General features: G+C 43.2%; 1 protein-coding gene and 1 non-coding gene across 4 annotated transcripts in view; one reads left to right on the top strand and one right to left on the bottom strand.

Annotated features, from left to right (window-relative positions):
• Positions 1 to 15,125, bottom strand: part of RGL1 (ral guanine nucleotide dissociation stimulator like 1) — a 276,904-nt gene that overhangs the window by 147,644 nt on the left and 114,135 nt on the right. The gene's annotated exons all lie outside the window — the stretch shown is intronic.
• Positions 13,240 to 13,315, top strand: TRNAE-CUC (transfer RNA glutamic acid (anticodon CUC)). Its single transcript has one exon. It is a non-coding gene; the product is annotated as a tRNA-Glu (tRNA).

Below are 15,125 nucleotides of genomic sequence, written 5' to 3'. Positions count from 1 at the left end.
CTGATTCACTCCATCCAACCACTCAGGCCGGAAAGGGCTTTCTCCCATTCCATTCCCATTTCCTGAGGGATTCTTACTAAATATTAAGCCTCCAAACATGACAATCTGTAATCTCCTCCCCATCCTGACTGGAAATGACATCCCTCTCCTCTGAACTCCTCCAGTTCATTATCTGGATTTCCAGTATGGCTTTTATTACATTCTTCCTTCTTGCAAATGTCTAATCTCCCCAAGAATATAAATAAACGGCTTGGGTATAAGATCCATGTCTGATTACTTAGCAAAGCAAAATAGCTAGGGGAGAGGGAAGGAGGGAAAGAGGGACTTGGCTCCATTTCGCAAAATGAGTAACAGTCCATCAAGGATTATAACTGAACAAGTGTGACGGTCAAGTGTCTGCTTGCTGCTCCTGCTGCTGCTAAGTCACTTCAGCCATGTCCGATTCTGTGCGACCCCATAGATGGCAGCCCACCAGGCTCCCCCGTCCCTGGGATTCTCCAGGCAAGAACACTGGAGTGGGTTGCCATTTCCTTCTCCAATGCATGAGAGTGAAAAGGGAAAGTGAAGTTGCTCAGTCGTGTCCAACTCTTCGCGGCCCCATGGACTGCAGCCCACCAGGCTTCTCCGTCCATGGGATTTTCCAGGCAAGAATACTGGAGTGGAGTGCCATTGCATTCTCCACAAGAGCCTGCTTAACATCCTTAATATTATTCCTGAAACATGGGGGATACAGGCCCCTGTCCCTATAGACGTTAAGGAAATTCTCTGAGAGTCCCTTAAGTAATAATACAATATTATTCTATATAGCCTCTCTATTCAGAGTTATCTCTTTGCATCTCCCCCTCAACCCCAAATGCATCTGGGAGCCCCCACTCCCCCACCCTAAGTCTTGATGGTTCCTAAAGCAGACTTGGAAGAAATTCAGCCACCCAATTCAGATCCCTGCAGTCTCTCCTTGGCACCTACTAGGTCCACAAGTGTGATAAAAGGTAGCACAGCAGGTTTCCCCAGGGATAGAAAGAAATTTGTGGACCCGAGAAACACAGAGCCTCCCACCAGCACAAGCAGGAAACCTAGACTGCCAAGAGTGAATGTTTGTGTTTGTTATTAAAATGGGCAAAGTTAGTTCTTGCACCCTGAATAACAGTCAGCCTCTTGTTCCCTGTGTGGTAGTACATTCTGGACATGGAGACTGTTTTGCCAAATGTCTATGACACCGTATGATGGGGGAGAGTTAAGCACATTGTGCCATGAGTACTTTGCACATATTTTCCCGCTTTCCTCTTAGGCACTCCAGAGTCTTCATAAAACATGAGAACTATCTCACCAGATCTATGTACAGGAGGCAGAGTACATTACCAAGTAAAAATCACTAGAATCTGCCAACCACAATGTCTGCTCTACTGGTATTTATCCTGCAATATTACACACCTGAGTGGCTTTCCTGTCTAATATTCCTGTTCAACTATAAACATATATAGTGTTGAATCCCAGGCCAGGAGGTCTGAAGGCCCAATGATCTGGAGTCCTAAGATGCTAGACAGACATCAAAATGCCAGGTTTTATGAAGAAGCATCTAACGATGAGTAAAAATGCTTCAAAGGCTTTCCAGTGGTTAGTCATTCCTCCCTGCGTCCGTGTCTGAGCAATGTACTCCTTTCCCCTGATGAAGCTATTGGTGCTGAGTGTCCTTTAGAAGCATCAAAGAAGATTCTCTAGTGACTCACAAGTTTGATGGCTTTGATGTTGATGATGAAGCTCTCAAAACTCCATGTGTCTGGGTTGAGATAAAATATGAAGTGAAAGTGAAAGTCGCTCAGTCATCTCTGACTCTTTGCCACCCCATGGACTACACAGTCCATGGAATTCTCCAGGCCAGAATACTGGAGTGGGTAGTCTTTCCCTTCTCCAGGGGATCTTTCTGACCCAGGAATCAAACTGGGGTCTCCTGCATTGCAGGTGGATTCTTTACCAGCTGAGCTACTGCGGAAGCCCTGAGATAACATGGTCAAGCCCTGTCTTTTAGATGCTTTACCTGGAACTGGAGCCCTGGTGTCCTTGTGGCAGGTACCCTATGGGCAGACTACCCTCACAGGGTGGACAGTCCTCGTAGTTAGAACCCACATCCTTTTCTGACCAACACAAATGGAAAATTAACTTTAATGGCTTGGGACAAGAATTATTCTATTGATTGGCTTTAGAGCGTGACAGATTCTCAAGGGGAAGAGCAGACAAGGGAGCTGAACTGTGAGCATCACTTATTTATGTATCAGATTCCAGAGGCTAAGGCACAGAAAGCACTTTAAGAATAAAAACAGAAACCGGCTACACAAGTCTGAGAAAACATTATTTTTCTTTCTACTCAAAATAGATTTGTAAAATCTTGAGAGTGTAAATGGGCCTAACCTTTTTTAAAGCACCATTTGGTAATATCAATATTAAAAACACACTTCCCCTTTGAACAAGTAATGTCACCACTAGGAATTTACCCGGTGGATATACATGGAACACTTCAACAAAACATTATGTCCGAGGATGGTCACTGAAGCATTACTTTGTCGTGGTTTTACAAATACATCAAAATATCCATCAGTAGAGGGGCTGGTTAAATAAAAATAACATATCCATATAATGGATTAGTTAAAAGAATGAGATGAATCCGCGTGTGTCAATATGGAAAGATTTCCATAACACTTCACTAAGGGGGAAAAAGTCAAGTACAGTACAGTGTGTATAGCGTGATCCCTTATGTGTTCAAATACACATACGTATGTGGAGAGGAGCACATAATTACATTCAGGCATGTGCAGGAAATCATCTCGGGAAATAGTTAGCTGTGGTAAACGTTGAGTAAAGAACCTGAGATGGGCTGGAGAAACAGCTTAACAGGGCAGGGTGGCATTTGGGAGACAGATCAGGAATCAGAGTAGGCGTCTTATTTGTACTCTCCATTATTAAAAATACTAATAAACATTCTATTATTTGAAACAGTTTCTATCTTCAACAAAATTTGGGTATATGTCCAAAGAGCAAAGAAAAAAAAAAAAAGGCTCTTGGCCGAGAGATGGATAATGCCCTCAGCCAACTCAGCTAAAGAGGAAGTATTCTGGTCCACAGAGAGGGAGAAGCTGGCCTCTGCAAAAACTGTTTACTGTGTATTAGGGTGGAGGGGGAAGTGGAAAGAAGAAGAATTGCCTCATCTGGGTTTTTAATTGAATTTTAATTTTCCACTTATTTCACTTTGGAAAAGGGACTTTGATAAGAGGAACTAGCACTTGCCCAAGAATAGGAGGGACCAAAATGTTGCCCCAGCTACCTAGAAAGACTTGGAAGGAACATTCTCATCCCTTCCCCACTCCAATCAGAAGGGTGAGAGAGGTGTTCACAGGGAATGTTGACAAAGAGTAGACACTGAAGTAGGAGGCTTGTAAACCAGCCTCACAGGACCCACATCGTCCAGAGCTCCCTCTCTATTGAACAGCATATTCTTTTGTGTTCTTGGCCTTGGGGAAGAATCGCAGCTTCATTAATCCACTCCATAGTCTGGGCTGCTGTGGCATATACCACTGACTACCCAGACAGAGTTATAACAGACAAGACTGAAACTCAATGGAGTCCACTGCACTGAAAGGCTCACTTGCCACCTGACTCTTGTTGTGATATACATGGAGGCTTTCTATGGGTCAAAACCCCCTTCCATGGCTTTCGTTACAGAGCAAGATTGTCCTTATTTATCTGAGTAAAATATCTATGATGTTGGTCTAGATATAAACCCTGTAAAGTAAGCATAACTTGAACACGATTTTCTACCTGATGGACCACCAGTCCCAGGGTAAGCATAGACTGTTCCCCTCTTGTCAGTTCAGTTCAGTCGCTCAGTCGTGTCCGACTCTGTGACCCCATGAATCACAGCACGCCAGGCCTCCCTGTCCATCATCGATTCCCAGAGTTCACCCAGACTCATGTCCATCGAGTCAGTGATGCCATCCAGCCATCTCATCCTCTGTCGACCCCTTCTCCTCCTGCCCCCAATCCCTCCCAGCATCAGAGTCTTTTCCAATGAGTCAACTCTTTGCATGAGGTGGCCAAAGTACTGGAGTTTCAGCTTTAGCATCATTCCTTCTAAAGAAATCCCAGGGCTGATCTCCTTCTGAATGGATGGTTAGATCTCCTTGCAGTGCAAGGGACTCTCAAGAGTCTTCTCCAACACCACAGTTCAAAAGCATCAATTCTTTGGCACTCAGCCTTCTTCATAGTCCAACTCTCACATCCATACCTGACCACAGGAAAAACCATAGCCTTGACTAGACGAACCTTTGTTGGCAAAGTAATGTCTCTGCTTTTGAATATGCTATCTAGGTTGGTCATAACTTTCCTTCCAAGGAGTAAGCGTCTTTTAATTTCATGGCTGCAGTCACCATCTGCAGTGATTTTGGAGCCCAAAAAAATAAAGTCTGACACTGTTTCCACTGTTTCCCCATCTATTTCCCATGAAGTGGTGGGACCAGATGCCATGATCTTCGTTTTCTGAATGTTGAGCTTTAAGCCAACTTTTCCACTCTCCACTTTCACTTTCATCAAGAGGCTTTTTAGTTCCTCTTTACTTTCTGCCATCCCATCCAATTATTCATCACCAGGGCCGAAGAAGGTAGACAGCATCATCATAAGCCTCATTGGATAATTTCTAAATGCTGGAGCGTCTTCAGGGAAGTAGACTTCCCCCAAGCCAGGTTACTTCAGCTAGTTACAGTATAGGGCTAAGAAGGCCAAAGTCATGAGCTTATTTACCCTGAGGGCCAGTTAGCTTTGGTCTGTTTCATGACCATATTCTGTATCTCTCAACCCAAACATCTGTTTCAAAAATGGATGCCCCTGATGACAAGGGAGACTGGTCCAAAGTAAAACAGATGTCTGAGTTCAAATTCACCATGCTTCTGGAAAAATGACACAAAGTATAACAAAAATATTAAAATTATATCACCTGTTATTTGTTCCAAAGAAATCAGGAAAAATAACACCAAGCAGACCTCAAAGATCTGCACAAATGCCAGACTGGTCATCAGGAAGAAAATAGCTATTTACTCACAGAGCTCACTTTTGCTTTAAGAAGAAGGTATCATACTATAAACCTATTTTTCCACTAAAATATTTTGAGAAAATTATTTCACTTAGTATATACAGAATGTTCTACTTGCTTACAGGTATTCCCTTAGGGACGAAACTGAAATCAAGATGCATTTTATAAACTTCTATGCCCTTGGTACTCAGTCACTTCAGTTGTGTCCAACTCTTTGTGACTCCATGTACCATAGCCTGCCAGGCTTCTCTGTTCATGGGATTTTCCCAGCAAGAATACTGCAGTGGATTGCCATGCCCTCCTCCAGGGGATCTTCCCAACCCAGAGATCAAACCCAAGTCTCCTGTGTCTCCTACATTGCAGGCAGATTCTTTACCACTGAGCCACTGGAGCACCCCTCTATGCCCTTTATATCTCTTTAAATATTTTATATTAAAAAGTAAACTGAACATTTCAGTCATTATTTGATCTGAACTTTTTTCATGCTAATTACTTTTTTTATAAATTGGTATTTCTTCTAATTGCTCTAGTTCTTTCCTCACCAATATGTTCTTCACCCATATACTAAGGATAAAATACCTTCTTTTTTTCAGTTGGTTCACAGAACCCAGCACTTATGCTTTTCCACCATTCATAAAAAGAAACGAATTTCCAATCTATCCTTCTTCACACATCTAGCTCCTTGCTTCTGAAGTTCCCAACACGATCCACAAACATAATCAATATCTGAAATACCACATGTGCCAGTAGCTGAAACACAGATGAAGACCTAGAACTGGGACTTTCCTTGTAGTCCAGTGGCTAAGACTCTGCATTCCCAATGCAGGGGGCCCAGGTTCGATCCCTGGTCAGGGAACTAGATCCTACATTTTGCAACTAATAGTTCTCATGCTGCAACTAAAGATCTCACATGGTGAAACTAAGAAAAAGAAAAAAAAATATATATATATATATATCCCACGTGCCACAATCAGAAGATCCTACACACTGCAATGAAGATCAAGGATCCCACAAGCCACCACTAGGACCCAATGCAGTCAAATCAATACATGCATATCTCACACTCTCACCTTGAACCAGATTTAACATTGAGGGCCATCTTACATACCTTGAAATCTGAGCACATCTACAACTGCAAGCTCTCTGATCTCAAGATAATAATAGATTCAGTTCAGTTCAGCCGCTCAGTTGTGTCCAACTCTTTGCGACCCCATGGACTGCAGCATGCCAGGCCTCTCTGTCCATTGCCAACTCCCAGAGTTTACTCAAACTCATTTCCATTGAGTTGGTGATGCCATCCAACCATCTTATCCTCTGTCATCCCCTTCCCCTCCTGCCTTCAATCTTTCCCAGCATTAGGGTCTTTTCTAATGAGTCAGTTCTTCACAGCAGGTAGCCAAAGTATTGGAGTTTCAGCTTCAATATCAGTCCTTCCAATGAACACTCAGGACTGATCTCCTTTAGGATGGACTGGTTGGATCTCCTTGCAGTCCAAGGGACTCTCAAAAGTCTTCTCCAACACCACAGTTCAAAAGCATCAATTCTTTGGCTCTCAGCTTTCTTTAAAGTCCAACTCTCACATCCATATATGACTACTGGAAAAACCATAGCTTTGACTAGATGGACTTTCGTTAGCAAAGTAATGTCTCTGCTTTTTAACATGCTGTCTAGGTTGGTCATAACTTTTCTTCCAAGGAGCAAGCATCTTTTCATTTTATGGCTGCAGTCACCATCTGCAGTGATTTTGGAGCCCCCAAAAAGTCTGTCACTGTTTCCCCGTCTATTTGCCATGAAGATTGCAATACTACAAATAAAATTCACCATTTTTAATCCCTGATCTCAGAAAAACAGGCAGCTACACTGCTCCCTTATGGTAGGAATCTGTCCTCTGGGGAAGAGGGAATCTCGCTTTCTTTATTTTCCTTCAGGTCACCTACAGTTGTCCCTTGAAAGACTGAGAAAAGAGTCTACAGCGGCTCCCAGATCCAGGGTGCCAGGTGTAGGATCCTGCCAGGGGTGGGGGTAGGGAGCTGGAACAGGACAGAACCTTCTCGTTCAGAAATTACTCCATCTATCATTGCTCATTTGTCTTCAAAGGAGCACTGAAGCCAGGCCTCAAGAAAAGAACACAGCTAAATCTGTGGAGGTCTGTAGTGACCTGAGCAAGTATGTCACCCTACTCAGAGAGACTTATGCTGACCACATAAATCCTTTTTTCTTTTGTGGTTACACTGTGTCTTTGTTGCTGTGTGCAGGCTTTCTCCAGTTGCGGGGAGCAGGGGCTTCTCTTGTTGCGGAGCAGGGGCTCTGGGCATGGAGGCTTCGGTAGGTGTAGCATGTGGGCTCTGTAGTTATGGCTCACGAGCCCTAGAACGGGCAGGCTCCAGTAGTCATGGCACATGGGCTCTAGCTGCTCCTTGACATGTGGAGTCTTCCTGGAGCAGGAATCGAACCATGTCCCCTGCATTGACAGGAGGGTTCTTATCCACTGTGCCACCAGGGAAGTCCGGACCATGTGAATCTTGATCCAAAACCTGAGGCATGTGGTTTTACCATGGATTCTTCCCAACTTCTTTCAAGAACCTCTCCCAGTTCTCCATGGGCTGTTGAGCTCCCTTATAGTTTTTCTGTCCACCCTGACAAAGGACAGGAACATAATATAAAATAAGGTGCCCAAATCCCATGGATGGAGGAGCCTGGTGGGCTGGAGTCCATGGGGTCGCTAAGAGTCCGACACGACTGAGCAACTTCACTTTCACTTTTCACTCTCATGCATTGGAGAAGGAAATGGCAACCCACTCCAGTGTTCTTGCCTGGAGAATCCCAGGGACAGGGGAGCCTGGTGGGCTGCTAGTCTATGGGGTTGCACAGAGTCGAACACGACTGAAGCGACTTAGCAGCAGCAGCAGCAGCATTCCCTGCAAACCATGGAGGATGGTATATACCATCATTGTACTCAGTAAAACTGTACACAGTGTATAGTTTCCTCTCCCTACTTGTTTATGAGGTCACTGGGAAAACTGCTACTCTTTTCATGGCTTCCCTCTCCTGTTTATCTTTTATATCCCCCCTTCTCCCTCCCCTAGCTTTTCCCTTCTTCTCTATCCTATAGACAGAGCCCCTTTTCTTCTCTACTATATAATTCTAAACATAGGCTCTGCCAATAACCCTAAGCTATTGCTGCATCACGCTGATTTGCACCAGCTGTGCCTGATGGCGGTTAACCCACACTTACAACAGAGCCTTCTTAGATCTTCCTCTGAGAACAAGATTCCGCATATACATCTAAAAGTCATAACCAGAGAGGTGGAAACTGAGCCAAGAATAAATAGATCCTGCTTTGAACTACTGATCACATTAACTATGAAAAATAACACAACCGGAGCAAAGAAAAGCGCTACCCAGTTCAGTTCAGCTCAGTCGCTCAGTCGTGTCTGACTCTTTGTGACCCCGTGAATCGCAGCATGCCAGGCCTCCCTGTCCATCACCAACTCCGAGAGTTCACTCAGACTCACGTCCATCAAGTGACGTGCTACCCAGAGGTGTAGCTTAAAGATTTTTCTTGGACACGTACAACAAACTAGTAGGTGATTTGCCCCCTCAAACATCCCACTCCCTAGTTTAAGGTCAATTCTCTCAAACTAATGAAAGGAAAGCCCAACTCAGGGCAGGGAGCTCAAGGAAGGGAAGACTTTCTCATGAAGAATTCAAGGGACAATAAAAAGTATACTCCTACATAGAGCTGATTCACTTCACTGTACAGCAGATACTAACACAACATTGTAAAGCAACTGTACCTCAATTAAAAAAGAAAAAGAAAAAACTAGAAGACCTTAAACAAAGTATGCTCCCAAATAAGAGCATCAAGAACTTTATCATGTAACTAGACTTTGCAAAGCTTAGAGTCTTTGAGACTCTTAAATAGCTGTGAAAAACCAAGTGCATGGAGCTGGGAATTAGCGTATAATGATGTTATTCTGCAATTTTGGGCAAATCACAATCTCAGATCATCAGTTTTCCTATCAGCTCACTCCCTGAGGAGTCACTGGCAAGGTCACCAGCTGGTTTGTGCATACTGAATTGTCTGGCCCATTTACTTTCCATTATGAAACCATGTGTAACGGTCCTGTGTCTGAATGTGATCAGGTCATGTGGATGACTGTCATTAGAAGTTAATCATCCTTCTTCATCTCTGTCCCAGTGCGACTGTGTTCCAGATTTATCAAACCAACTTCCATTCTTCCTAGCTCCATAGGATAATGAACAAATGCCATTAGTTTTGTTAAGAGAAAAATCTTCCAAGTTGCAAAATCATTTATTAGTTTCAAAAATTCTGGCTAACCTCAAGATCAGGGACACAACGTAATTCATCTGATGCAAGAGGACATCAGCAGTCTAAGAAAAATATGTTATAACTAACTTTTTGTTACAAAGCTCATCTACTTATAAATCAGGTTCCCAATGGCTATCTTCACATCTGTTTCACTGTCAGTCCAGGAGGACATTAAAACGAGTCACTGCTAACCATCTCCTGTTGATGGCAGGCAGAAATGGTGTACTTTCGCTCAGGACAGCTTCAAGCCATCTATGAAAGTTCTTAGGTTGAAAATGTATAGGAGACAAATCTTCTATACTTATTTCACTCACTAGGAGTACAGTTTCTGTCCACTAAAAATAGCAACATAATTTCAGGCCCCCCAGAAAACACAGCATCCCATCAATCTTTTAAGTACTGAATGATCAGTACCTAAGCATCAACAGCATTAGTACAAAAATGGGGACCCCACCAACAGCGTCAGGCGGGGGTCTTGATGTTTGGAGGACAAACTCTCCTCCAGAGTCGCAACACTTTTACAGATCCTCATGATCTGACTCGTGCCCTCCTTTCAAGCCTCATCACCCCCATCACTTTCTGTCTTGAATCCTATCTTCCACCCACACTGAACTACTCTTCATTCCCCTATCCCCCACCCTCTATGCCTTTTACATGCTTTTCCCTCTGCACCTGCAAAGGACTTCCTTCCCCACCCCCAAAATGAAATGGTCCACTCATCCAATTTCCATGTCTCATGTGTATAAAATCACTTACTCCTACACATCATTTATTACTCTTAGCTTCCCCACACCTCCCAAATTTAGCTAAAATATGCCTCACGTGTACTGCTTTACAAGCTTGTGTTTTAATTGCTTTGATCACATCTATGGTGCTTTTGTGAGAAAAAAAAAAAAAGTCTATATTCCCCACTAGACTGTAAGCTCCATGAGGCAGGGGTTATATCAGTCCTATACATGGCAGTTACTCAACAAATATCTATTGAGTAAATGACTCAATTCACTATTTTATATTTAATAAGATAGGAATGAATTTATTTTAGATGTTTTCTTTTTTTAAGATAGCTGTCATTTTATTCAACCTTTTTGTTTTGACACTTTCAATTTTTAGAATTGTAAAAGATGCCAAGAGATACAAATATATAATCATGTTCATATTACTGCCATCTGGAATTGACAAATGTTAACAGTTTTATATATTCCAGTCTATTCAAGACTGCTTTCAAAGGGCCAAAACTCCAATGATTTTGTTATCAATCCTGAGTTAACTAGAGAGAGAGAAACAGAAACAATATTATTAAGCACTTATGTGCCAGTCACTGCCCTAGGTTTATATACATTGCATATTCAACCATCCTAAGTGAATATTATTATCCACACTTTATGGATGAAGACACTAAGACTTAGAAGATTAACTACTGACCAAGATAATACACCCAGTAAATGTTACTACCATGTTCCAACCAAGTTCTAACTAAATCCAAAATCCTTGGGGCTTTGTCCTTTATTGTCTAGATCCTCAAGTCCTGTCTATACCTGGAAGGCATTTGCACTTTTTGACCCAGGGAATGTATTTTCACATATGTTATTCATCCAATTCATTAAAAAAATGTCAATTAAGTGTCTACTATGGATTGTGTACTATTATCTCATAAACTAGCAGAAAATTAAGTTAACCAGGACACTGCTTTCACAAGAATTTTGGGTAATTCAGCTATGAATAAATTAAGTGGTGATATAATGCCAAGGAAGTTTCTCCACTGCAAAAGAAACATGCAACCATCTAGGCAAAGAGAAAATAGCATTAAAAGGCTGAACGGACTACCTTCCTGTCCCTGCCAAAGGTTAAGGATGACATAAGACAAGCTGTGCTCACATTAGATGGCCCCTGGAAATTTACCTTGATCCTACAAGGACTGGAATGTTGTGGTTGTGGTGGGGAAAATCTTTGCAAGGTGACTAGATATTTAAGGGTCATATTTAAAAATCGCTGACCGCTTTGCTGTACCTGAAAGTAACACAACACTGCAAGTCAACTATCCACCAATAAAAACTTTAAAAAATAATAAAATAAAAATTTGCTGTCACTTATGATTTCTACAGTGTCCTATATTTCTGTCTTAACAATTAAAAACATGAAACTTAGGGGTAAATAATTTGACTTAATATATCTTCTTGGCTCTCAGTTCAAATTCTTATGGCTGCTTAACAGTCAGCACGTGTGTGGCCCTGTAGTTCACACGAAAGAAAGTGAAAGTCACTCAGTTGTGTCTGATTGTTTGCAACCCCATGGACTGTAGCCCGCCAGGCTTCTCTGTCCACGGGAGTCTCCAAGAAAGAATACTGGAGTGGGTTGCCATCCCCTTCTCCAGGGGATCTTCCTGACCCAGGAATGGAACTTCGGTCTCCTGCATTTCAGGCAGAGTCTTTACTGTCTGAGCTAGCATAGGGTTCACTTAAGCCCCTGCACATTCTTTCTTGTGGTCCCTGCCTTTCAGAAAATGAATGACCCAGTGTTTCCTGCCCCAAAGGGACAGCCTGTCCCTGTGTGGATACTTTGTATCCAGGGTCTTGCTCCATTTCTTCCAGTAAGTCCAGGGGTGTTTGGCAATCACTGGCTTTGTAACTGTATTGTCAGCAGTTTTGATTTGTCTTAATAAATTATAAAACTTCTGGACTCCCAATCGAAATCTTGGCTCTTTCTTGCTTTCCCATATCTACTATCCTCCATGATTCCTTAAACATAACTTCACCTCCCACTTTGACAGAGCACAATTCCTCCATCACAGTGTTTCAAGTCTTTTTTTTGCCATTTTTAGCTTCCTTGATCAACATTTTTACTTTGAAACAATTCAGATTTGTCCTTGCACTGCATCCAACCTACTTAAAATGAATGTTTTGAGTCTGTAAGCACCATATGGCCATAAGGGTAAACAGGAGTGGGTGGAGAGGTTATTTTGCTTACTGAGGACTCTTTTCATCAGGCTACTTGCTTTCATTGTCACTGTACTTTTACTACACACATATGGCGTTGATTTCTCAGAAATCCAGTAAAATCCTAATGGTTCCCATTATTGGCAAGTACAAGCCACAGAGTCAATCACATGGTTCTGGGCCTTGGGTCCATCCTTCCATGACAGCAGAGGAAACACCACTAACTGCCAGAAGTTCTGTCACTTGGGTGCTCTTCTCAGAGTAAGCACCAACAGGTGAGACAGTTGGTTTTCTGTCCGTTCCTTTGTTCATTCATTTATTCATTCAACAAATGTCTCAAGAGTGTAGTGAAATAACTCTGAATAAAACAGACATAGTTTCTCAGATTAGGAGCTCATAGTACACTGGAAAAGAATATAAAATAAATGATTGCCATATAATGTGATAAATGGACATGAAGGAAACACAGAGTACTTTTTAGAAAATTAAGAAAAAAAATGACAAGGGCATATAACACAGACTATAGAGGTCAAGGGAAACTTCCAGAGTCTGAAGGATGAATAGGAGTTAGCTGGGCAAAGGGGAAGGAAGGGCACCCTAAACAGAGACTAGAACATCATGTGCAAAGGCACTGGGGCCACCAATATCCCCTTATCAGAGTCCAAGTTTTTAAAGCATGCTAACCCTTTCCTTGGAGAAGGGAATGGCAACCCACTCCAGTATTCTTGCCTGGAGAACCCCATGGTCAGAGGAGCCTGGCGGTCTACAGTCCATGGGGTCACACAGAGTCAGACGTGATTTGGTGATTAAACAACGACAACCTTTTCCTACCAGCGACCTCCTGTAAATCTCTACCTTTCTGAAATTTTCTCCATCTATAAAGGTTCCAGGGGGGTTCCCTGGTGGTCCAGTGGTTAGGATTCTGCACTCTCACTGCAGAGGGCCCAGGTTCAACCCCTGCTTGGGGTTGAACTAAGATCCCACAATCCAGGCAGTGCAGCCCACCCCCCCCACGCCCCACCCCCCCAAAAAAAAAGATTACAAAAGATTATAATGTGTCTTGAGATTCCTAGACAAGGGTTTCTCACCAAGTAAAGCAGGTAAATTTCTCAAATGTCGGGTCACAGGAGAAGAATTTATAGTAAAAGTTTTCCACTATTTCCTCTCCTGGGCCCCTGAAAGAGGACAGGCCTTTGGACTAGCTACTCAGTGCTGTGCGAAGCAGTACAGCTTCTCCCCAGATAGCCTGCATTTGTAATCCAAGGACAAATTTAAATAAATACCGTTTCTTCTTCATATTTGTGCCCTCAAAGGGGAGATAAGCCTAAAGGACAGAAGACAATTCTTTCCCTTTCATGGGCACTGTTTCAGTTTGTGAGCTCCTCTCCCCCAACCCCCTGCCTCTTTATTACTTCATGCCAAGCTTGTCCTGACAATAATGGAGTTTTCAAGCGAATAAAAAAAGACCCTGAGGTTTACAGTGAGCACATTTTGGAAAACAACGAGCTGAAATAGAACTGCTTCGCACACTTTTTCTTGGGATCTTAGATTCACATGAACACAAGCCCCATGAAGGAATGGTTTCCAAGCCCTCAAGAAACTGGTCTTTTTCTTTCTTCCTCCTTCCCTCCCTCTTTTTTTCCTCCCTCCCTCCCTTCCTAAATTCACCTGGAGTTTTCTTTACTCTCTGTAGTAAAGTACAAAGAAATGTTCACATCTAACATGGCGAAGGCAGGGTTTGTTCTAGGACTGGGAGCCAAAGGCCTGTGGAGGCTCAGTCGTGTCAGACTCTGCAACCCCATGGGCTGCAGCCCACCCAGGCTCTTCTGTCCCTGGGATTTCCCAGGCAAGAACACTGCAATGGGTTGCCATTTCCTCCTCCAAGGGATCTTCCTGACCCAGGGATTGAACCTGCATCTCCTGCATTGGCAGGCGGATTCTTTACCACTAGCGCCACCTGGGAAGCCCGGAGCCAAAGAGAACAGGCTAAAGTGGTTGCAAATGTCTAACAGAGTTTTACTGGAGAAAGCTCTCTACCTATCACTTTTATCCTCCTAAAAGGCCCTGGCCTTTCCCCCTGCAAATGGTCACCTGACCCAAGTCAGCAGGTAGGATAACAGAAGGTTGAGAACCCAGCCCGCCCACACCTTTCCAGGAGGACGTCCCTGAGGAGCACACTGCTGACTGCCGTAGCCCCTACCACACTCTCGGGGCAGAGGAGGAGCAGAGTGGTTCTGAAACACCCTTATCTGGACGCTGCCCAGAATCATTTGCATATATCAACACAGTGCTGTTTAGTTGAGGTTGATTATTTTCCTCCTGGGAAAATCACCCACAGGAACCTCAGTGGGGGCAGTCTCACTGGAGTCAGGCAGCTGTGTCTACCAGTTCAAATCCCCTAGTTGTTTAAAAAAAACACTGAAGGAATCCTGGAGTATGGGCCTTCCAGAACGTGGGGGCAATCCTGAATTCAGATGGCAGAGGTCAAAAAGCGACTGCTGTAAAACTGGCAGGCTGATAGGGTGTGACATTTTATACTCCTCTGTCCTTCACTGATTCATTCAATAATAAGAAAAGTCTACATCTACTGCTTATTATGTACGAGGCACTGTTCTAAGCTCTTTGCATGCACCTTGCTCTGGCAACAAGAGCCAAGGGTTAAAAATAAGAAGATACAAGGTGGGAAGATTGGAGCTGAAGAGACTTCCCCAATGGTAGGTCTGTGTTCCGTGGTGATAGCAGACTGTTTGGTGAACAGCATCTCAAGGGCGGAGGGAAACTT

The sequence above is a fragment of the Bos javanicus genome, chromosome 16 (genome assembly GCF_032452875.1).
Source record: "Bos javanicus breed banteng chromosome 16, ARS-OSU_banteng_1.0, whole genome shotgun sequence".
In the NCBI taxonomy this organism is placed as follows: domain Eukaryota; kingdom Metazoa; phylum Chordata; class Mammalia; order Artiodactyla; family Bovidae; genus Bos; species Bos javanicus.
Note: the sequence above shows the minus strand (reverse complement) of the source record. Positions and strands in the feature narration are given on the sequence as shown.